The sequence below is a fragment of the Metopolophium dirhodum genome, chromosome 8, assembly GCF_019925205.1.
Source record: "Metopolophium dirhodum isolate CAU chromosome 8, ASM1992520v1, whole genome shotgun sequence".
NCBI classification, from domain to species: domain Eukaryota; kingdom Metazoa; phylum Arthropoda; class Insecta; order Hemiptera; family Aphididae; genus Metopolophium; species Metopolophium dirhodum.
The window spans coordinates 10390739-10416499 of NC_083567.1; the positions used below are offsets into that span (position 1 = coordinate 10390739).

At 31.0% G+C, this 25761-nt stretch overlaps 1 protein-coding gene across 3 annotated transcripts in view; it reads left to right on the top strand.

Moving 5' to 3' along the window:
• Positions 1 to 438: 438 nt before the first annotated feature.
• LOC132949981 (uncharacterized) overlaps positions 439 to 25761 on the top strand; it is a 103364-nt gene continuing 78041 nt past the window's right edge. The window contains exons 1-2 of one of the 3 annotated variants that reach the window (XM_061021136.1): positions 439 to 765; positions 17512 to 17557. The gene's annotated coding sequence lies outside the window, so the exon portion shown is untranslated. Of the gene's footprint in view, positions 766 to 789; positions 1091 to 17511; positions 17558 to 25761 lie in introns of those variants that run through there. The other 2 variants (XM_061021137.1, XM_061021140.1) reach the window with 2 other exon arrangements.

Below are 25761 nucleotides of genomic sequence, written 5' to 3' on the forward strand. Positions count from 1 at the left end.
TTATTATATTGATATAGGATTGAAGAATGACAGTTATTATTATAGGGAAACTCCCGGAAAATCTCGCCCACCCCCCCCCCCCCCTAAGAACCGCCCCTGAAATTATGGTTTATACACAATAAACGAATATTTATAATGTTATTTATTATAATATCACGAAACGCGCCGAAGGAAGTCGTATGGCGGCGGGCGGCGGCGCTGGAAAGACTTTGAAAAAACCGTCTTTTCGGTCGCACGTGCGCGTGCGTGTTGTGGCACGACTGCGGCGGCGGCGCGACTGCGAGCGAGTGAAGAGCGAGAGAGAGCGAGAGCCGATCCCGATTCCCGACCGCCGCGCACCCACCGACGCCGACGATGCCACCCACCGGCAATAAACGCCGTCGACGGCGACCGACACGACACCGGCCGGCCGGTTAACCGTACCGAGTCGGTTCGTGAGCGCGCGGCGGCAGTTCGTCCGGCATCACCGTCGTCAACGGTTATCGCTGTGTTCCGTTCGCGACCGCGTGTGTTTTCGTCCCGTCCGTGCGTGCGATCGTTTTTCGTCGTCGTACACTCGCGCGCGTCCCATGTGCATCTGATTCGTGTCGTCTTGTGGAGTGCGATTCCGTTTTATAAATTATTTCTCGTCGGTTCAGTTGTTTTTGGAATTGTTTTTAGAAACGTTAGAAATCGCGTCCGTCGATCGTATAAATCGCTGCACAAAACGGATACGACAATCGCGAGTGTCTCGACTCTCCGGACGAATATTTCCCGCTTAAGCCGGTGAGTGCCCTCTGTTGAAATATTATTGTTACCTTCGTCTTTGACACCGTGGGATGACGATATCGTCGTCGTCGACACGTCTTGACGACGGTTCTAGCAGCCACGTCTCCCGTTAACCGTCTAAGCGTTACGATTTCGCGGCCGAAACGCCACTTACTCACTCGTCTCGCGCTCGCTTACTTTTACTCCGCCTGTACTACTATTATTAAGGTCGTCCTAATACCGGAGACGTGGTAACCTTCATCGCGGGTTACCTTTCGTCGTCGTGAATTCGGCGCCGTCGTCACGTCACGCGTCCGTTGTCGCCGACTATAGTTACGCCGACGTAAGTACGTCGTTAACGTTGTAATATTACTATCGTATTTCGAAAAAAAACGGTTTACGTTGAAAATAAACGTACTCTGTCCTTAAAAAATAATAATTTGAATTTTAAATTTAACGACTGCGACGGTATTATTGTTGTGCCTTTTGGTACCTATCCGCGAGCCGAACACCTGTCCCCCGCGTGTCGTCGCCGCGGCAATCGGATCGGTACCGTCCGCGATGCGCGAGGGGATGGTAAAAAAAACACCAACCGCCGTTTTCTACGCGGAGTCTGGTCTTCCGGCGGGTGTTCGAGCGGCGATACGACGACAGACAACCATAATAATTATTGAACATTACCGTGGTTGGCGTAGGTAGTTGACGACGATGTTCGTCTGACGGATTTTGTTGGATGCAATCGCGAAGTTATCGGGTTCCAAGTGCAGCGGTGCACCGATCTCGCAGTAGGGATTGATACAATAAAACACTGTGCGGTCGACTCGACGGAAGTTATGTGCGCTTGAGAAATGTATAAAATGTGAATAATTCACTTTGCCGTGGTGTTCGGAAAAAATGCATTCAAAAATACCAGTTGCCAGTTGGGTACTGATGCCTGGTAAAAAAATAATAATCTGTGGCTAAATTAAAAATAAGGAAAGGCGTTATTTATTTATAGACTTCGACCGTTGACGGCAACCGCGCGGCACGCTGTTTATATAATATAATATGTTTTTGTTTATATTGGGTTACCTACGGCGGTTTAATCGATTTATATAAATCGTTTTCGATTCACCGTACGATTTCTAAGAAACTGAGCGTCAACACTACGTCTATTCGGTCGATTTTTTTTCAGTTTGAACAGTAAGTACACGTTTTGGTAGTTGTTGGTTGGGGGGGGGGGAGGGGGCAACAATTTACTACAAGTCACCGTGTAATGTGACATCGCAGTTGGCTGATAAATCCCCCCTTGCATTACCCGTGTGCATTGTGTGCGCTTAGATAATATTAATATACTGTATAATAATATTATCAATGATTGTGCATAATCATACGTAGCCCACGTGAGTCGGTGTGGTCGGCGGGTTCATTATAAAAGCGATCGGGTTTTCTCGGATTTCGATTACCGCTTACCGAAGAATTTTGATAAGACCCGATTATTACATTCTGTGATTATTATGACAACCATAATATTATTGTCTGATCGTCTACGTTTTATGACATAATATTATATCGAGACGTAATATTTTAGCTGTTATTCGCCTTATTCCGTCTGGCGCGCACTAAAATTAAACCCATCGTTTATTAATAGCAAATAATATAGAAATGTAAAATAATGTCGCGCACGCGCGTTTGGAGCATGAAATAAAATGTCGTACACGTCGCCGTTTTGAATTTATTGGGTTTCGGCGGCATTGGGTTTGGTGTTTGATGTCGGAACACTTCTGTACGAAAATAATAATATTAAAACTCGACACACGACTCTTAAAGCGACTTATGTAAAATAAATGACAGTTTTAATACCGATCGTCCTGACAATAATATATTCTATGCGAGCCACTTCTATTTTGTAGGTATAATATTATTATTATTATTACGTTATTTTATTACTTTATTATTGTCGGCATTCGCGGGTGGATGATAATAATAATAATAATAATATAATAGCGTCGTGTACGTACATGTCTCCGACTGAGAAGAGTCGGTTGATGTGTATTACTATTATCAGAATATTAATTATTATTACAAATAATTGATCGTAGACGTAAAATATAAATACGGTCTTTAATTTTATAGTAGAAGTGTAGTTGTTCTTGAATCATTATGAATATTCAATGCACCTACCTTTAACTACCTACCTACCTATACTCCATTCAAGTCAAGAACCGTACTCGACGGAACGTTTTAATAATATAGTGTTCAGTATTTAGTATGACAGTTTTGCATATTATTAAAAGCTCTTTATAATATTGTATCATCCGTCTTATCTATTATTATTATTATTATTATTATTATTATTGTGTTATACATGCCAACCGTTTTAACCTCGGTTTTAACATTTAGTTACGTAATACGTCATAAATTTACCAGAAATAAATTTAAATTTCACAGACGTGTCATCGTGTTTTTTTTCACTTCTGTGCATTTGATTTTAAAAAACTCCAAATCGAGCAATTCGATTTGTCGTTTTAAGACCGTGAGTAATTTATCGGTTTAAATGCAGTTTTGCCATGGAGTGTTCGTCGGAACAACACCATCTTCAAACAAGGGCGTAACTAAAGTACCGCCTTAAACAAACCAATATTATGATAACGAAAAAATAATATCGTATTGTGCGCGATATGAACTCACACAGTTTAAAGGCGTTCAGTTCAGACGCAAATAATCGAGAAACGAATCTCACAATTAATTTGGATTTTTAAATACAAATGTATTTCCAAACAAATCTAAAAGATAACAATAATATCGTGAATTTGTCACATTATTGCGTTGTAAATATTTGTAGTTTAGGAAATGCATAGTATTAAAATATAATATCTGAAAACCCCTTCGACGTAGACGTAGCGACGCGTCGACATTTTCGCGTGCGGCTTTTTGTCGGCCTCATGCCGCGCAACAAATACGTGACCAGGCGATAAGGCATTTGTTTTTCGATTAAAATGATTTAAAATATAATAAATAAAAATACCGTAACTACTGTTTACCGCGCGCCTTTGCCGAAAATAGGTCCACGCGGGGCTTTCCTTTGATGTGGAGACCGCTTTCTAGGCTGATTGGAAATTTTGCGACGTGGCATCCAAAATATCCCCAGAAAACTAATTTGCGACGACACTCTTGTTCTGCGCTGCAAATGCAGTTCAGTCTACACGCGTCTTAATGAGAAAGTGTTTTTCGATATGTTTAGTCCAAGGTTTAATCGTATTTCCAATATTATTACAATTTACAAGGCAGGAAAGTCACAATTAATGCACAGTTATTTTATAGTCTTTTTTAGATTTGTTTGGAAATACATTTGTATTTAAAAATCCAAATTAATCGATGAATTCGTTTCTAGATTTATTTGCTGTTTTTAAACAAATATAGATGGTACTTTATGTTTTGTTGTTTGACCATTAAATTCATTATAATATTTATGATTATATTCTAGAGCTAGTATTTGGTACTCACATATTATTCGGTGTGCTTTGATATTTTTAATAATTCAAATATGTATTAATTTTGTGTTGCATGCACAAAACATATAATTACTTACCGAGTACTTACTTATAAAATGTGCTGATACTGACGACGTTGGATGGGTCTCTGGAGATAGGATACCTATGCCCTCAGTTATTTCTTTATATTTGAATTTTGAACGCGCAACAATACATCCATTACAATACACCTCGCAGTACGCATCTATTCTGACTCTGAGTGGAACTTACTCAACAATTGTAAACATTTAGTGCGGTAAAAAACTCATCGTTGATTTTTAGATAGGTACGTCGCAGGCAGGCAGGGGTGGGCAGTATTTTAAATACAATTGTATCTTGTATTTAGTATTTACTGGGTGTTCTTCTAAAAAGTATTTTATATCTTTTGATACTGATTTAATTTAATGTATTTAGTATTTTAAATAACAAAATAATTCGAGTAAATAGATACTAAATACTTTTGCCCCGGTTGAAATAATGTTTTTTAACGGTCAGCTTCATTCATGCTCCGACTAGATCAAAACTTTCTGACCATAATTTTGAAAAATTTGTATTTTTGAAGGGTAACCGTCAATTGATTTTAACTATTAAATAATAATTATATAATTTATACCTAATACAAATATAGGTAATACATTTTTTTTCAAATGTTTTTTATTTTTTTTTAATTACTTATTGAAATCCATTATATTTTATATTTTGTATTTATTCGATGAAAATTGATGTATTTAAATACAATTTCAAGTATTTTTCCCACCCCTAATCGTAGGTACTCGCAAGTATATTTAAAACTGTTTTTAAACGTGAAAAATCGTGTTGTATTATATTTATCCGACATGCCTCTAGATAATATTCCCATTGTGCTCGCCATTGTGGCATTGTCTTATAGTAAATTGTATGGTATTTTTTCGAATACGAAACTATGAAGTATACGGCCGAATTTTATTGCTTTTGGTTTCAAGCGGGGTTCAAGTGTATATTTTCTGTATAATTATATAGGCACTACCTACAACTGTATACCCAAGCTGTATACATTTTATCCGTGTTGGGCTAATAACCTTAAAAGTCGATGCTGTAATAAAATGTCCAAAACAAAAAATAAAATACTTATGTTTTGGTTTCGTAACGCGGTGCATGGTGAATTTCGCGGGATATTGTAAAATCCGTCCGGAAGAATAGCTGACCTGGCGGGTTTGTAAACGTAAACGTTTTCACACTGTTTATGATATTGCTTATGAGGCGTTTGCGTGATGTTAACCAAAACACAATCATTCGTCCATAGAAATACGTTACACGTTACTTGTCTATATATATATATATAAGAAACAATATGTTTATGTAAGTATAATAGGAGGTATAATATATACGTATATAATAATATATGTCTATTCTTTGAAAACGATACTGTCTCGTGAATTTTAAAAATAAAATCTTTTCTAGTAGAATAACTATATTCTCGTATCATAATAATGATGAACATTGATTTATCCAGTGATTTATTTAGGGAATTGTAACGTAATAATTATTCGACATGTTGTCCCATCGATTTGTCTCTATTGTGTGTGGACATTCTTTTGGGTAATCTCCCTATTTAAATTTGAAATGGATAAAAAAAAATAAACTATATAGGTAATAATAACCGCCGTCTTTTACACTGCTTTGTCTCTGGGGGGAGGGGATATCCTCCTCGTCGTTCGTGTGTGTGTGAAAAGATATTTTTGAAGGTCTGGCAGAGGACAATGAGAAAAATGCTTACTCCGTACCTACTACCTACTCTGTGCAAATAACTGAAAAACACGTTTCAGTTTTTGAACGTTATCAAACGATATTAAATGTTGTTCCAGTCTTACCAAATATTGTTGTGGAGGGGGATCGGGAATCGTGTGATATATTTTTAATTTATCACTGTCAATATTATTAGTATACTAATATTATAATATAATAGATTTAGGTACGGTAATGTAATCCTATTAAATATTTTAATATCCTATTTCAAATATAGTGGAGGTGAAAATGTCTTGTAAGTAGAAATTTAGATTACCTTAAGTAGTTGATTTCTACATTTTGTGCAAATATAGTACTAATATAGTACCTATAAGTACCCCTATAAGTACCCACCTTGTCAAGTACTCTGGAGAAAATATTGTGAAACTTCAATATACAGATTTATAATAATACTCAAATAACCTATATTTATAATATTATACCAATAATATAGCTAATATTCTTTTAAACCGAATACTTTGGCTTAATCTAAATAATTCTAGATGTATAATATGCAAGGATATATTATAAATTTGTATTATCATAATGTTTCTATAAATATTTTAAAGTTCTATGTTTTAAAAATTTTCTGAATTAAAAAGTTTTTGTACCGATTTTTGCCCTTGCTCGCTGTTTGGATGATTGTTCACCTTTGTTCTAATATATTATTATTTATTATAGTAGGAACCTACCAACTACTTCTACTAAGTGTTCATATATATAAACTTTTAACCCTTATTTTATACTCAAAACTATAAAAATATACTTTCGTATTATAAACAAAATATTATTGTGTCACTAAAGGTGAAATAAAAACAAAGAAAATAATATGTACCTACAGTTCGTAAAAAGTCGTGCATTTATTATTTTTTTACTCTGATTTTACGAGGATATTTACTTACTACCTTTGCAATTGAATAATAATTATTCTATTTTTTTTAGCAGATTACGTCTATAAATTGTGATCATCTAGGTACTAATTTTGCTTACTGAAAATAATTCCGACTGATGTATTTATAATTATCTCATACCTAGTCTGTTAAATACTTGGTATTAGGTACCTTGGTACCTACATTTATTTCAAAGGTGTCTTTATTATTGATTTAATTTGGTTCATTTATTTTTACCTAAATCGTGCATTAAATAACGTGTCATTTGTTCTTTTCATTTTTATAGTCTTTAACAAACAGAATGTCAGCTTTGACTTCAGTTAGCTATTTCCTAATGCAACTTTTTTAATGGTCCAAAAGATTTAATTTTCTCATGTCTATAAACTCACATAAAACTGTTTGGCTATTATTATAATTTGTAGTTATTTATCAGTGGCGGATACAAGGAGAAGGGGCAAAGGAGCCCCCTCCTTGGCCTGTCTTTTTTACGTTATTTTTTATTATAATATTTAGATAAAAAAAGCAAGTAATTATTGAAAATTCGCGTCTTTAGGTGACTTCTGAATCCGCTATTAGTATTTATAATGTAATTATTATAATATAATGTTGGTGATTAAAAAAAAAAAAAAACATGTATTAGTATTATCCCGTTTGTAATTTCTTTAAGTTTATGTTGAGTAAGTTTGATAAAATGTACTACTTTTAAGTACCTATAATAATTGATAATCAGCAATCTACATTGATTAGATTATTAAAATGAATGCAAAGCTCTTTAAAAATGTACACGTATATTTAAAAGTCGCTTTACTAAAACGGCAAATTATTTGTTACTCGCGGAGGCCGATATTCACTTACCAGTTACGCATTCCTTATAAATACTTTTTAATAATATATACCTCGAAATATAACTATTGTTTCCTACGGTTTCACGTCGCATATTTACTATGTTCGTATAAAAAATATAATATTTTATGGGACTTAGGGATACAGTATTTTCGTATTCAAAGGACTATACGGAGCGCCTTATGGCATTCGACATAATTTCATGGTGTTGAGTTACTCGTTTTATTATTTACTCATTTACAAATAATAATGGGAGGGGTGCGTGTGAGAAGGCTTTTCGGTGTAACGAATGCTACATGTCCAATGAAGTGTGTAAATAATGCAAATATTATGTTTTCTCACGTCCGTTATCGTCCAACGAAGCACATAGAAACACGAATTCTACAGTACCTATGGAATAAAACATTATGTTCGCCCCCGAAACGGTAAACTGCAGTATAGGTACTTACAATATATACGGTACACAATGCATTCATTATTCATTGCAAATTATCGAGTGTCTGTTGGAGCGAATTGCCTGATGAATTTCTTTATATAACCGATAATTAATCATATCAGTAATACACTTATATGATATGAATTATACTGATATATATATATATATATTAGTATATAGTTATAGAGAAATTGAACAATCGATTTGTCAACCGATGGGCTAATTACTATATTTGTCTCGGTTCGCATGGGATTATTTATTTTTTTTTATTCGTCTACTTTTCGTCCCCTAAGGCCACGAGTTCGATTAATCGAAACGGTCGGATGCTTCTGCAGGTTTTAATTCCGCATCCATTGTCGTCACCGCCGGTCGTCCAAGACGCATGTGAGTCGTTCAATCAACCGGCTTTGTCATGTACTCCAACCGAAAGAGTGGAGTTGTAAAAAAAAAAATACCACGCGTCTCTAAAGCAATCCGAACCAAACCCTCGTATTATAGTTGTGATTGGGGAAGGGGGGAGGCCCTTTCCTCGTTTTTTTCCGCCATAAACACTAAACATGAAAAACTGTTATGCACACATACATTATAGGTACCCATACAGTATACAGTGTTAATGTTATATTATATGTAGGGAGATTATTTTACTGTAGAAAACGCATTATTTCAAAAACTAAACGTTTTAGAAAATAATTTTTTTACCCAAGTTCACATTTGCAAGTTTTTACCTATTGCAATTGACATGTCCGTGTATACAATGTTCGATGAACAATTATATTTATTTTTTTAATTTAAAATTTATTTTTATGTAATGTGAAGTAAGTACCTAGGTATTATACTGATGTGTGACGACACTAAGTTTATATTTTATGGATAACATTTATATTTGTTATAGTGACATTTTATGGATTTTTAGTTTTTTTAATGTTGATGTGTCGTTTTTAAAAATTATAGGTACAAACCAATAGATTTTTTTTTATTTTATGCATTTAAAGTATAAATAAGGCGTGAAGTGACGGGATTACCCCCCACAAAACAGTACAATATGTATTGTTCATCAGTTTATCTAAATCGATATTGAAACATGCCATAATATACTGATTTTCTTTTTGTTATTTTGAAACTTTAATACCTAATCATTGAAATACTTAACCAGAATAATCAAATTAAAGTTATAGGTGGCTAAAGTTAAATGTGAATCGTGAATAGGTATGTAGTGGTATGCCGTATACACGTACAGTACACCTAGAGCTGTACATTTTCATGACAATTTTTTTTTATATAGACTTCGTAATTATTTATCTTTTTAAATTATAGTCCATTTGTTAACTATACATTTATTCAAAAAACACTTATAGCTTACTTATAAAATAAAATACTAGCTGTTTAATATATTGTATTACTTAAAAATGTTGGTGTTATAAATTTAAAAAAATATATAAATATAAATTATGATATATATTTATATAAATTATCATTATTATCACAGTTTTTATTAATATTACTAAACACGTAAAACTACAAATTTTTAATACTTTTATTATTTATTACATATTATGACGATGTTGGAATCGTGACTACAGCCTATGCCTACCTCTACTGGTATTCCTGTATGGTGTACTTAAGTCGGGTAAAAACAAAAAAAAATTGAAAAATTGAAAGAACTTGAAATATTTCAGTCGTTGAAAATGTTTAATGTTGCTGAAAATGTCATGAAATTTTTCAAGCTTATGCTCGAAGTACACCTGTACAACACGGATACATGTTATACCGTTATATTACTATACTCATATTATATTCATTACTCATTAATTAATATTATACATATTCATGAGGTATGGTGTCTTAAGAATTAAGTTATATTCAATTAAGTCACCCGATACCCAAGGCTATAACCTAACGGGCGTATGTAATTTTCGGTGCATCCGAGTTGGCCGTCTCAAGTAGGTACTAGGGGATTATTTTAGGCACTATACTATAGTTGGGTCCTTCCTGGATTTGTTCAGGTTCTACATTATAGTTGGGTTCCCAATTATTTTAGATAGGTAATACACTAGTCGGATTCCTAATATTTTTTTGTGATTATTACACAATAATAACATTTTCCTACCCATTTAACGAACTTATAGAAGTCTATTTAAAACCAAAACTGTAGTTAACAATGCTTTTTAAAATTAATTTAGTTTCTTTGCTATTAAAAATTTAAATGATTATAATTTTACAAATTATAATGTAACATAAAATGTATAGGTTAGGTTAGGTTCGGTTAACTTGGGCTTACCTACAGTACCAAGAATTAATGTAGTATACATTTTTACAAAAGTTAATTTGTATATATTTTATATTTTTTTGTTTTTACAATGTTTAATATTATTTTTTTTTTATTGTACCTATATATTTTATATTTGTATTAGGTATATTATAATTTATAAAATTCTTATAATTTATATTTTTAATGGCAAAGTGAGAGATAATAAAATATAAATAAACAGTTAAAAAATATTTTTAACCTTGTTTTTGGTCTACACTTTGAATAGATCATGGACAGTCCTAAGTCTGTTGAAATGGGTAGGAAAATGTTAGTATAGTGTAGTAGTCAACTAAAAAATTAGGGACCTGACTAGTGTAGTACCGAGTGTAGTACCTACCTGAAAAATACCGGGATCGAACTAGTTTAGTGCCCATAATAATCCCGGACCCAACTAGTATAGCAATTTCATGTTCGGGACCCTATCTACTTAGGATGCCGCCGTAATTTTTGCCAAAAAAAAATTTAATTTGCTCAAGATACAACTAGATAAAAGTCAAAAGGGCATCATGTAGGTAACCTGTGCAATCTTTTCCCTACGAATTGTAATTAGCGCCACTTTAAAATAATTAATTATGATTTTTTTTTTAAGTTATTCGAATAGGTATTTTATCATATCGCAATCTGGTTTATTTTAATAGAAACATTTCAAGACAAATGTATGCATGTAGTAAAATGAAAATAAATTAGATTAATAATATAATATATTAATATTGTTATTGTGGGTACCTAACTATGTGTATGAATGATTATTATTTGAGGTATTATTTCAGTTAATACTAAAATATGTAAGAACTAGGAATATTATAATTAATTGTCCAATAATTGTTCGTGTTATTAACAGTCCATGTTATCTATTCACGTTTTATATGCATGAGTGCATAACTGATTGTGAGTTTCGTAAATTTATCAGGAAAACTCCTAATAATTCAAATTGAAAATGTGGTGCAGGTACATATTATATGCCATTTCGTCGTGGCGCAGATTACCGAAATTAACTTTTAGGTGTGGCACAAATTACATGTAAATGTTTTTTTAATATATATTGGTGATGCACATTACAAACGCGCCTATTGGTGCCTATATACCTATTACCTACTGGTGGCGCAAATTACAAGCACTCATGGTCAGACGCACTTCAAGGTAGCGCGAAACTGGCGGCCAGGTTATTACAATAGGCATATTATGGTATATGGTCGTGGCAGTTTTTTTTTCACTGCATTGGTGTACGACTGGACATTATAAAATCGTCGCAAAACCTCCTCAACCTCTCCTAACCTAAAATAACCTAACCTATAACTAGGTACTAGAGTTAAATAGAGTTTTATACGGTTTTATACCTTCCTGTTAGGTATAATTTATATACCTACCAATGTATATATAATATATATTATGAAAATACACTTAAAAGAAAAATATAGTTCGTACAATACTCCCTACCTTTCCAATTACTTTTGTACGACCTCAACTTTTTTAATTTTCATTCTTATCGGAGATTTAAAATTTTAAGAAATTTTTCTTAAAATTGACAGAAAATTAAATCTGCAATTAAAATTACTTTTATCGAAGTTTGACATGCTTATATTGGATTGTGATCAGAAACTTATTGGTGTAACGTATCAAATCCAAAGTTTATGAGACATTTAATCTAGCGATATTTGGTTGCATAAAAATTCTATACATATAAATATATATATCTCCTCATTGAATGTAAGAAAATGGCCCATCCTTTTGTAAATAGCCTTTGTAACACTAAAAAATATTCACTCAAGTTCTGTACTTATCAAACTTTAGTAATAATTCACGCTTACCGGAGAACAGCTTTGTAGAAAGTTTCTTTCTCCTCGTGTAACAGTATTTTGCCAAGATAATGATGAAAGATTGTTTCCTATCCAAAATATCTAATAAGCACAAATTAAGATCTTATTTTAGCATAACTCCAATAGTAAATTTTTTTTAAAAGTAATTTTTTATTGCTTGTATTATATGTATATACCTTAGATTATAGCCTATAACTCTACTCGGGATTACATTTTTTTTTAAAGGTGTTAGAAACCAGACAGCTGTATGTACTCAAATTTCACAGCTCTGCTTTCCAGGTGCAAGAATTGAGCCGGTCGTATACTCGTTTATAGAAAATGTCAACTAGGGGATCATGATCGATTCACCGATGATGAGCCCGATGAAATCTATTCAGTATTTTCAGAGGATTACATCGGCCAAAAAAAAAACACTACTTAGTTTTATTTTATCTTTATAAATAAAGTTTTAATTATAAAGATATTCAATTTTGGGTTGGTTTCTTAGTAATTATATTTGATCAATTTAGCCCTCTTAATTACTATTTACCATACAATATCAGTGTTGAAATTATGCTTATTTAATTGAGTTAGGGTTAGTAATTAATATAGTTCGGAAAGTTATCGGAATACTGCGGTTCATTGAGTTAAGGTTAATAAAATAATGAAAAATGTTTTTTCATTGGGTTGTTGATTATTGGACTGTCCTTTTTCTAGAAATATTTCAAATTATACTATTATGTATTTTTTTTCTTTAATGAAAATTGTATTTTCTATGATACCTAGCAAAAGTAATATATTTTTAAGAGGACGTCGTACCTTGTGTCTTATCTCCTCTGCATTCTTACTCACGCGTAACATGGAAAATATACTTATCGGATTCTTACTACCGTTTAATTATAGTTAATATTATAGGAAATTTACTTATTATCGAATTTGTAGAGGATAATATAAACTGTGCTTGAGCAAAGCGTTTTTTCCATGTTTTTTTAATCGTAAAACGAGTTTTATGGATTTGAAAAAAAATTTTATTATTTACTTAAAAAAATAATTTATTTATTAAAAATAAAATAATCTATTTACCTATAATAGGTACTTACCTAATTACAACTCATTTTAAAGTAAAAATATGAATAAAAAACTCTTCACTCGAGCATAGCTGTTTATATTTCCTAAAAATTCGATAATAGGGAAATTTTCTCAAATATTAACTATAAATAAACTGTTAAAGGTTCAGTTTCCTTTCAGCGTCAAACTAAACAGTGAAACACTGAAACAGCCCGGCGTCGTGACTTATGGACCGGACCGGTAGTGACGTTAGACGCTGCAGGGAAAACATACCTTAAGAATCCGGTATTCTGCATAGATTTGCCATGTTATTCGTGTCCGACGTGTGTTAGACTGGACATGTGTATGCGGGTACGACGTCCTCGTGATAAACTTTTGAACTTATAAAATATTATTTTAGATTAATACATTTTATTATTTGGTAATCAAACATAATATTATGCGTATAAAGAAGTCAAACCTACTCAAACCGTTAACCGTGTTTAACGTAATGCGACCGCGTAATGTTGAATAAAATATTAATAAGCCTCTAGCCATTTTATTGTTTTCAAGAAAAACATTTCTTAGGTTTAAATTCTGAATTCCTGTAACATAATTTCTTATTAACCGAATTAGACATTTTCTATGGATTTTTCATTCGCATATACATTTATATAACGCCTTAATGTATACCGTCAACCTAAGTAAAATACAATAAAAATCTCGGCATTGTAAAAGTTTTATTCGTTTTTTAGTTGAGCATTAAGTAATTTAACAATCAACTAGGTAGGTATATTATACTACTAATAATAACAATATCTCTTAATAATATCTAATATTATATCTATTATTATATCTATAATAATAATATCCTATGCAATTCTATAATTGGACCGTGGTTTTCGCAACAATTTCATAAAGTATCTTTTTTTATACTATATGTTAGGTTTATAATATAATTTATAGGTAAATTAATTTTCTATAATTTCTGGTATTACAACCCACGTAATATTCCATTTTTTTAAACTAATAACTACGTTATGCAATGTTTGCGAGGTTCTGCTAACATGAGTACTAAGTGCTATATATTATTATTTATTTTCTAAATTTGTCATTTAACAGTCCGTATAAACGTTGTACGTATATACTATATAGGTAGTGTGGTATCACCCGTATTAGACAATACGCGGTAAACCAACTATACGCCTTACCCTCTTATTCTCTAGTTAATGACACTCTCTAAAGTTAATTAGAATGGCACTGTTAACTCGTTGAGGTACGATGGTATGCGCTTGTCAATTCTTAGTTCGTTCCTATCTAGTTGAAATGACTCAAAGATTATAATATATACGTTGGCACTATTCAGTTTAATAAAACTTCATTGACACATAGTACGTATATCCCGGCGCTGTTCCTGTAAAAGGTAAGAACGTAAGAATGTCTAAAATAATGTTTAACTCGGGTTTTCAGGTCGGAGACACTTTTATTGTATTAAAACTAACATAAATAAAACACTTAGGTAGCAAATTCAGATCGCCTAGCCCGTAGTCCGTACTACGATCAGCGTTTCACACGCACGTCGTACCTACGTCCTCGCCAAATCACGGGGCCCCCGTGCCTGCGCGTACGGCGGTGTTCTATAGAAAATATTATTGTCGCCTCAGCACATATTGCTTCGCTGGCCTGACCTATGTCAATAATTTACAATTTAAAATATGCCCACCTATATATAACATATATATTAAATAATATTGTTTTGACGACTGTCTGCGCTATACGACAGTAGCTATACATAAATAACAATAACACTTATTTATCTATTATGGGATATGAAATTTAAACGAGGATTAAATTTTAGTTTTTTTAAATTGTAGGCATGTACATTGTACACATTTATTATAACTAATTACCTACATCAGCTATCACTATTTGTAAATGGCAAATATTATTACCATAAAGTTTTACTTAATAAGAAATAATTATTTAACATTCACAAATAGTTGAGTTAAGATTCAAAAATGATGTAAGTACCACCTTCCTACTTATTAAAAAAAAAAAATACAGATAGTTTAAAGTCATTTTCCGGAAAATTATTTAAGATAGTTACAATATAATTACATACAATAAAATAAGAAATGAAAATCAATGTAAAATGTTAAACCAAATGTATCAAAATGTATTATGAATTACCAAATGTGTAGAACAATTAAAAAAAAGGTCATTTCTTAATGAATTAATCTTATTCTGTATTTAACAACTTTAGATGCAAATTTAAAAGTTAATAAATATCTTTTGACAGTTTTTGAAATAATTAGCAAGAAAAATGTTTTAAATTTAATACCTCCGGTTTAAATATTAAGTTTTAATGTTAAAGATAAGTATTTGTAACTTGTATTGAATAAATAAAAAGTTACAAATTTGTAAAAGCCCTCACAAAAATACTAAAAGAATTTTTTCATAATTTAACTTATATAATATTGAAATAAATCGTTTTAAATTTTAATCCTCGCAAATCATTGAGATACTGAATTGTATAGACATTAAAAATACATCCATCAAATAGGTGTACCTATCACCCGGTGTATAATATTTTTTTTAATTATCAACGACAGATGTGCTGTATATTTTTGTTTCGCAATTTACTAGAAAAATTAAAAAAAATTATCATCATTCTTCACTATGTCATCAATACGTACAATACCCTTGTACTGCATTATACTATATCTACATTTTGCATTGTTTATGCGAATGCTTATATTTTACAATAATATGATAATTTCATCATTCTAAACAATAATATTGAAGCCTACCGAGAAGCCTACATATTTAGTTTACAGTCGGGCTCATCATCCAATTAAGGAACGTTGTAAAAACATTAATACCCAAGCACGTAGGATCGGTGGACAAACCACTATATATAATATATATATATATACCCAGTTGGCCCATATTTAAGGGTACGAACGTCGAAACCAAAAGCATACACTTAAAACCCATGCAACAATTTTACCGTGCTTTCCCTAATTTAAACTGTTTTGCGGGGTTGTTGCATACAGGATCAGACGAAGGGGTTAACGGGCCGAGGGGGTCCATTAAACCCTTAACGTGAGGAGGATCGTAAATCCCCACAAGAAGCATTATCATCATAGCCACATATTATGGTCACTGCAAACACCAAGTGGACGCGATGAAATATGACCGAGTTTTTTTTTTGTTTTTATTTTTAATAACAGTATTATTTTTATTTTTATACTTGCAGCACATATGAACCGACTCCCATGGGAATGTTTGTCAACGTCATTTAGTTATCCCTAGCTAACGTGTTTTTCGTTTCTCTTGACAATTTATATATTTATTTATATTTATTCATCCTAAAACCAACAAAACTAATAAAGTAAAATAAAAATAACAAGAGATTTTTAGATATAAACGTAATTTATTTATTGTAATAAATGTTTTAAATTGTGTTCAAATATCTACAAGTCGGTCTGAATATGTATTTAAAAAGCTAAAAGAAATGATTATGTAGAAGTTTTAAATATATGAGTGGCTATATAATAATATTATGTGTTATTTTTCTCAATTTTATTTTAACTTCTTTAAGTAAATAGAAAGATTTTAAGTAATAAACGAAATAAAATATTAAGTTTTTATTTCGTTCAGGATTAATAATATATGCATAAAGTGTTTTTAAAAAAATATAGGCTTTGACCTACTAATTGGATATATTAATAATGACATTTTATAACTTTTGTTGTTTAACCTTCTATTGTTAGTTATTAATCAAGCGGTACGTTAAGTTCCGAGTAAAATAATTCAATGAAAACGAAGTGTTCAAATGATTGTGTTCTACTGGAGATTCTGTATGTCATATTATTATCTTGTTCTGTATATATCGTGTCTACGTTTATAGATACTATATATAATAATGTAATAAAATGTACAGGTAGGTGTAGGAAAAACTTAAATAATTTTATTCACTCAAGTTCGGTTTTTCATAAACAGTCTGTTTTATAGACTCACTTTTTAATGCGTTCATCGATAAACCCGTTAAATTATTTATTTATATTAATTATAGATGTATTATAAAGTTATATAAAGTCAATGTAGATTTTGTGTGTCTTATCATTATTCTATAATAATATCTATTTTTTTTTTTATTGTTTAGAAGTTATTGCGGAACTCAGGAATAATTCAATATTTGAAACCTATCGGTAAGTAATTTTTGTACAGTTTATTTGAGAATTAATCGGAATTTATGAACGTATATCTATTCTGTAAGACGCGGGTACAACTTACACACGCGGGCATCACGTCCTCGTAAGATAATAACGAAAGTTGAGCAACAACAGTGATGCGTGTGTGGTGTGTTTCCAGATGATAACATTGCGTGCATCGCGTATTTATATATGTTTAAATTGCTGTTGTTAGGTCGTTAAGGTTGTTTGCTCATAAACAGCGCCGAGTTTAATTTCCTCCGTCGGTAATATCTAAAATATAGAAGACTGTTCGCTATTATATTATACGGACTGAAATATATATAATATCCCGAGAATATCGCCTAATACTATTAACCTATGACCCAGGTAATGATTTATCAATTTCGGTAGCCATAACGGCGTCTGTGTAGCTAGCTGATGCGGATACGTGATTCCATTTCCGACCCACTACTACCAAACCGCGTCCCCCCCCCCCCCCACGTGTGCATATGCTGCGGTATACGTACAACGTGAATACGTGAGTCGTCAAAAGTTGTTGTGCGGAACACCGGCGAAAATCGCTTAATCGAATAAAGAGTGGAAAAACAACATAGGTAGTATACGCGTAGGTATACCATTTGTGTGTATTGAATTTGATTAGATAAATCGACTGCGCATTATTATATAATATTATTATGGCTGCAGCGCGTTGGATCTTTCTCCTCTAATAATATTCCAATGCTTTACTTACTCTATACATAATAATACTATATTATAATATAATACGAGCGTGCATCACATTGTATACAATATTCGGTGCTCCTTATCTGCTCTGCTCGTTTATTGTTGTGTGTACGCCGGAAGAAGAACTATAGAGGAGCCCTGGTCGTAAAGTCGGTGGATAACGCGCGGACAACGCACATAAAAACGCGTTCTTTATGCTTTGTCCGGATACAAATCGGACCCGCCACCGATGTCCGATGCGATAATACCTAATAACCTTATGTAGGTGAACTACTGCTGCTGCTGCTGCACTATCTGCTGCAATATCTAGGGGTAAATAATTTTAGAGCGCCACTGACAAAGTAATATAATAAATGTATACAATCGATATTATCATCTCGTGTCTGTAATATATTTTATGGTTATAAAATGCAAATTGAATATTGTAGACGGTATATTATTATATTATTATATTGTATTTTCAACTAGTATTTAAGTTTATTATTATTATAATTTGTACATCATTATAATATTATCACCCAATGGCTAATGTGGCGAATGGAAAACATCGATGAATCTATAACTCTGCTGACTATACTTGATGTTACTATTTATTATAATATTAAATGCCTTGAATATTATAAATAAACATATTTCAGTGATTGTATGAATCGACGTTCATGAAAACATTTTTATATAGCAATATACTATAGACACTAGTAATCCATACTTGTCATTTGTCAACTAGATCCTACGTGTGAGCTCTTGACAAATTGTATGGTTAAAAACGTTATTATTCAAACGGGAATGATACCACCCCGACAATGATTGTACGTGTTAGCGCGAAGTTAACAGATCATGCGAAGTCATACCAACGAGCGCATTACCATGTTAAACGTGACCGTCATAAAAAAAAAACGGCAAGCAATAACATGATATTTTTTAAATATTTTTATGGTTCATTTTTTTTTTTATGTAAATAGTTAACACCGGTACAAACGAAATTGTCGATTGTTGCAAGCAATACAATTTACATAAAGTTCAACTACACAGTTGGAGAGAAATAAATGTTGGTATTAACTTGAAACTATACAATGTTTTAAATTATATATATTGTTTGTGAATATTTGCAGGATTTTCAAAATTAATCGATATCTAATATTTGTTTTACGAGAAAAAATGAAAAATACAACGAATAAATATACCTACCAAATTCATTTGATTTGACAAACAAAATTAATATTGATCAATGGTTCCCAAAGGACGTTTGAGCGTTTGTTTGCTATCGTTTTTATAATATTTTCCAAATTTTATTTCCATCTATAAAACCAAGACGGCGACGGTATAGACCTCGGAGTAGACCCTTTATATTATTCGATATACCCTCCAAAGTTCAGATGACTCAGTCCCCTTCCCAGTGGTCATTTCCCGTATGCGCCGAGGGGTAATGTGCGTGCGTTTATCCGGAGTCCATAATAATAAGACTTTTCAGTCAGTTTCTTTTGTGTTTGCCGTTGACTTATTGCACACAGTCATTTGCAGAGAACCGATAAGACCTAACAGAGAAATGAACCAATACACGAATCCATCAGTTATATATTATTATAAGGGGATTGTCTTACGAAACATAAACGATTTGTAATCTTACTAACTTCCTCTTATATTGTAGAAACCATTTCGTTGCGCTGATTAAGATTGAGATCGTGAATTTAAAATAAGTAGTACTTTCTAATGAAAAAAAATGGTATTTCTGTATGTCAATAATAAAACCTACCATTAAAATGTTTATGATGTTCCGTATTTATTGACTCAAGCCTAGATGAAAGGACGATAACGAAATACTGTGCGACCATAATTTATAGACTAGCGCTTCAAGATTTCACAATACGTATTTTGAATTACTATTATTGTACATTTTTCAAAAATTGTTAATTTTTAAAAACCTTAAACAACTTTTTAATACTTTTAAAAACACGCAAATTCCTATAAAGTCAAGCTGCATAATGATGGGGCAGGTTTTCTAAAAAACATTTTAATTAATTATCTACCTGGTTTATATTAAATACAGTTCTTAAATTATTTTCACTGGATGTTGTTCGGTTGAGTGTGTTATATTTTATGAACTAATAATATTATAAAATTAATATTACTTGACTCAAAACGACGGTGACGTTTAGGTTATTGGGCGTGAATATTCATGCATTTGCATACTATTTTGCGGGTGACATGATAGATTGGATAGTGATCAATAAATAAAAATCAACATTTAGATTAGAGGATTGCATAAATGTATAAATTATTACAACCTTTGCTCTCAGTGTTTTGATTTACATAATTTGTAAAAATATATAATATATTATAATAATTATGATTTTTTAATTCTAGTTAAAAATAGTAATATTTTCTAGTATTTGTGAACATTTTAATATATTTTCAGTTCTTAGAAATAAAAAATACAAATTGTATTACAATATTCTCTAATTAAAACGTATTTCTTTAAAATCGGTTATGTCAAAAAATATAAAAGTTTTTTCACTGCCAAATAAGTAAACCTAACCTCTTTTTTAAATAACTAATAAGAAAATAAAAAAAACCTACTTCCAAAGTATCAATTTTGATAATTTAAATATTGTGGGTATTATTACGGTAAACATATTTGGGGAAAATCATATTATACAGACAATATTATAACACTTAAAACTATTTTTTAAATATAACTCATTACTGTAAAAATATAAAACTAATACTTTGCTCAGTTTTAAATCTCTAATTACTAATTAAGACAATTTTCGCTAAATATTATGTGAAATAGATATCATATTAAATTTGTTAGTACTTGTTGACCTACAGGCAATCAATCATTTTCACTACAATTTGTCTTCCGCCCATTGAGGAATGATTATTGTCGACACCAGAAGTGTACAAGAAAGAAAATCCGTTTCTGTTCACTTTATAGCTGTCTGGTTGATTTGTTGCCTCTTTGGCGTAAGGACCGGAGACGGTTTTAAATTTTTGGAATTTTGACAAAACAAAACCATTAAGAAAATGAAAGTTTGATTTATTCAGACAATGGCGGCACTGCTACGGCCACCAAGTCTAGTGAAATATAGTGGGCGATTGTGTTTTAGCGCCCCCCCTCCTACCTACAACTATTCTTAAAATAAATAATTTTAACTCCGTTGTCTCTCCCCGGCTAGTTTTAGCTCTTTTTCACACAGGGTCGTATTTTTTTAAAGTGACCAAAACTACTGGATACGGGTAGTTAGCCACCACGCTATCATAAGGTCTAGAACTTTAAAAATAAAGCAAAACCCTTCCATAAAATATTAGCACGATTCGAGTTGGTTTCTAAGTATCTTTTGTTTAAAAAAAGTATAAAACGTATTAAAAATCTCAAAATCTATTGTACCTACTATTGTACTTACAAAATTATTTATTTCATTTAATTATTCTTTAAAATGGTAATTTGACTACAGTTAATGAAAATTGTATTAGTTAATGCTATAATTTATGTTAGATAATAATGATTTAAAACATTTTTTTATTAGGTTACACGGTTATTATTCATTAATGCATATATTATATACCATAAAAGATATATTATTCAAACTAGAATAAAATAAGAAATAGATATTAAGACTTAGGTTATGATTTGAATCCACAAATTTAACGTTCAAAATTAGTTTTAAAATAAAATTATACGATCAATGAAAATATTATAAAGCTCAATGTTTCTAAATGTGACTACTTATTTTCAAATAACGAACTTTAGTTATACATACATTAATATAAAATATATACGCCTTGTACGCTGGATTATTATAGCTTTCTTCTGAAAAAACACGCATAATTTTTAATTTATCACATCTTTTAATAAAATAAAGTAGTAATAATAATTACATTATAACGAAAGTATATATTATTCTTAAATATTATGATGTCTTCCTACCACGATTTATGAAACATGACTTTTCTATAAATATACTATTTTTGATATAATTAATTTATTACAATTTATCCAAGTGCCCTCTAAATGCCATCAATTATTTTAATATGCTGTTAATATTTAGAATTCTATAATTAAATTTTGTTATTGAAATAGAATAAAAGAAATTTAACATAATAATATTATTGTTTGAGCGTTAAATTAATATTTTGGTATGTTTCACGTTTCTCTTGACCCTTAAAAAAAAAAAAAACTTCTCAGCAAACTAAAAATTAAATGGTATTACTGAATATGGTATACATAAATAAAAAAACAATCTAATTTGCATCAGCATACAATAAAGATTATAGTCGCTACCGCTCCACTGAAACTCGAAGAATTTTTGTATAATTCGTCGTATTCTCGCTATAAAGAAAAAAATTACTCGTGTATATTATTATTGAAATATTGTAGCCAAACCGTGAAATTAAAAAGTGCTTTCGAATTTGTTCCCTTCAATGTACACAAGAGGTGGAATGTTGTTGGTCTCGCCTTTGTCACTAATGCGCGTTGCTGACTACATTGACCATACGGCAATCCTTGACTAATACACCCGTACTGTAATTTTAGGGTTCTAACTGACATTAAAACACAATCGACAGACAAGTGAGAAAAAAATTAAATCATTTACATAATAAATCATCCATTATGAAAAAACCCACGCATTTTTTAGTATCAAAACGTAAGGGGTTACAACTAACTGAAATTATTATATTATATTACTGACGTGCATATTATTATAAACAAAGTATGGCATTTGCTTTTATTTTTTAAATTTTCAACAATTCTATTATTGTACTTCACATCTTAAGAATGTGGATAATGCAATTGATTTAAAATAGGTAAGGAAAATGTTTATTTTCATTGAAATTTCATATTTTATTTTCTATTTTCTACCATATAATATAAGTCTTAAGGAAATCTTGAGAGTCTTTAAGAATAGTAACAATGTTAAAATAACGCTTTCATTTCTTTTTCTAACACTTAAATACTAAAAGTCAGTTCTTTATAAATATTGTTTTCGATGCTAGCAAATATAATTACATTACAGAATACGCGTATGGTTAGAGCTTAGAGAAACTGTCTTTATACAACTTATAACTAAGGTCTTGTGTTTTCTGTCGGTCATTAACACGTAATATTGTAGAAAAAATATCCTAACATGTTTAAAATGACTTGTAGGTATATTGTAATATTGCCGACCACCACGCAATATCTAAGCGTATCTGTTCGGCTGGATCTTCAAATAACCGGAAGCCCTGTAAAGGTTCTTTGTTTTCGTGTTGTGAAAATGGTATAAATTTATTCTACCTGGTTAGGTTAGGTTAGGTAAAGTTGGGTGTACCATAAATAATGTGTATTGGTCTATTTTAGTTTTTCCAGTACCTATATATTTTCTTGGTTCATTGTTGTAGGTATGTTTGTTTGTTTTACTTTTAGCATTTAGGGTTCTATTAATTTAACCAAATTTAACTTATTACCTGCAACATTCTCCTATTAGTACACTCGACATTCTTAAAATCACTTAATTAAGCCGTTAATCTTCATTTTCCGTTTTTGGGACTTATCATGTATATCGGTACTGTTGAATATGCTAAGTTATATCAAACTTCGAAAAACCCTACATTTTAACACTTCCAAAAATCTGAACTAAACATAAATATGTTGATACAATGATACAAACTATACAAATTATTGTAAATTTAAATCAAATTTTCGTTATGAATGTTAAACAGTAAATCCAGAAAACGGTATTTTTTTTAAGGAAAAAGTACCTCCCAGAAAAATATCCCTTCTAATAGATAACACCCTTTAATAGCGGAACATTTGATTTATTATAATATTTTCAACAATATCTCCGACCTAATAATTTTTATCTTTACTATATTTTTACTTTAACTAGGTACCTATCATAATATTATTATCCACACTGTACATTTAAATAACTTGAATAGTTTTGTTAGTTAACGACCGATTTAAAATATTTTATCTTACTTATAGTATTTTTATTCAGTGATTACAAAAAATAACTATTTTTAAAAGGATAAACTACTAGGTATTCCAATGCATTTTTTTTAGTTCCGGTAATTTGCTTTAATACTTAGTCATAATTATTGTTTTTAAAATAGCTTTTTAAACAGACTTTCAATAAAACCTACATACCTAAGCTAATGTAAATGGAAGAATATTGAATAACTTAATGTCGGCTTAGTCCATTTTTTAACGAGCTACCAATTCAATGGATATATTATAATGTGAATTCGGTATGTATTCATGTTTGTTTAGCCTAACAGTTGTTTATATCGCATGCTAAGCTAGTTGTGTGCAAATATTTGTTTGCATCGTTTGCTTGAACATTATTTCTAAAATATTACGTCTAGTTTCTCTATATATTACCCTCCGAGTTCAATACAACTAAATTTGACGTATATGCATAAGGCCATTATGACTAGAATATTCTAGTATTCATGCTTAAGGCGATCCACTATTTTAAATAGTTTATCATAAGTTATGATTCATGACAGTTAAAACCAAGAATGAGAAGGAACATGGAAAAAATACATACCTACCTTAAATATGAAATTGAAGATATTATTTATTGTATTTGGTGTTTTTTTTTTTTTTTTATAAATAAACATTTGTATGTCTTACTTACCTACAAGTATAATATAAACGGAAAAATTATTTTATCTTATTTAATCATTATAATTATATTTATACCTACTATTGATAATTTATTTATTTAAGTAGGTACAATTTTAATATGTATACTGGACATAAATTAAATACTATAAAATATGGTCAATGAACCTTACTCGGAGAACATTTTTAGTGAGGGAACATTGAATAGGGTCACGTGTAAAAGCCATTGGTCCTATAGACCGTGTTCTGAATTGAGGATATCATGAGTTTGGTCCCTCTATCGTTTGTTAATCTAAGTATAAAGTAGAATAGAACTAATGCTTAAATTATAAATTACTTATATTCCGCAGCTTAATTGGATCTACTCACGGGATACAAATTTAAAATGGGATTGGTACTGTGTAATAATAACTCTACATAGTATTATAATATAAATTAAATAGCTGGTATTTAGTATTTTTATAGAAATAAAAATGATTTATACTCAAGTTTCCTTTCAATTTTCTACTTGGCTTCAACTTTTTCACTGCCGTTGCCTTCGTGGCCTAAATGTTAAATTCATGACATAATATTATATAGTGTATTGAATAAAAAATAGCGTTTGATCACTAAAAAGTAAAAACCTATATACTTACTAAAGACACATTCCTGACGTAACTTCATCGAAACCATTTATAGATAAATGAATTCATTAATATTATTATCTTGTGTAAATATTTTAAGTTGAACTGAACTGTAATATTTTAATGTAATATATATAATATAGCCCTAGCTGTATAAAAGAAAAACTAATTCAATGAAAGCAACAAAATAATTAATCTACCAATATTGTATCAATACACGCATGGAGGTACGCACATGCCTATTG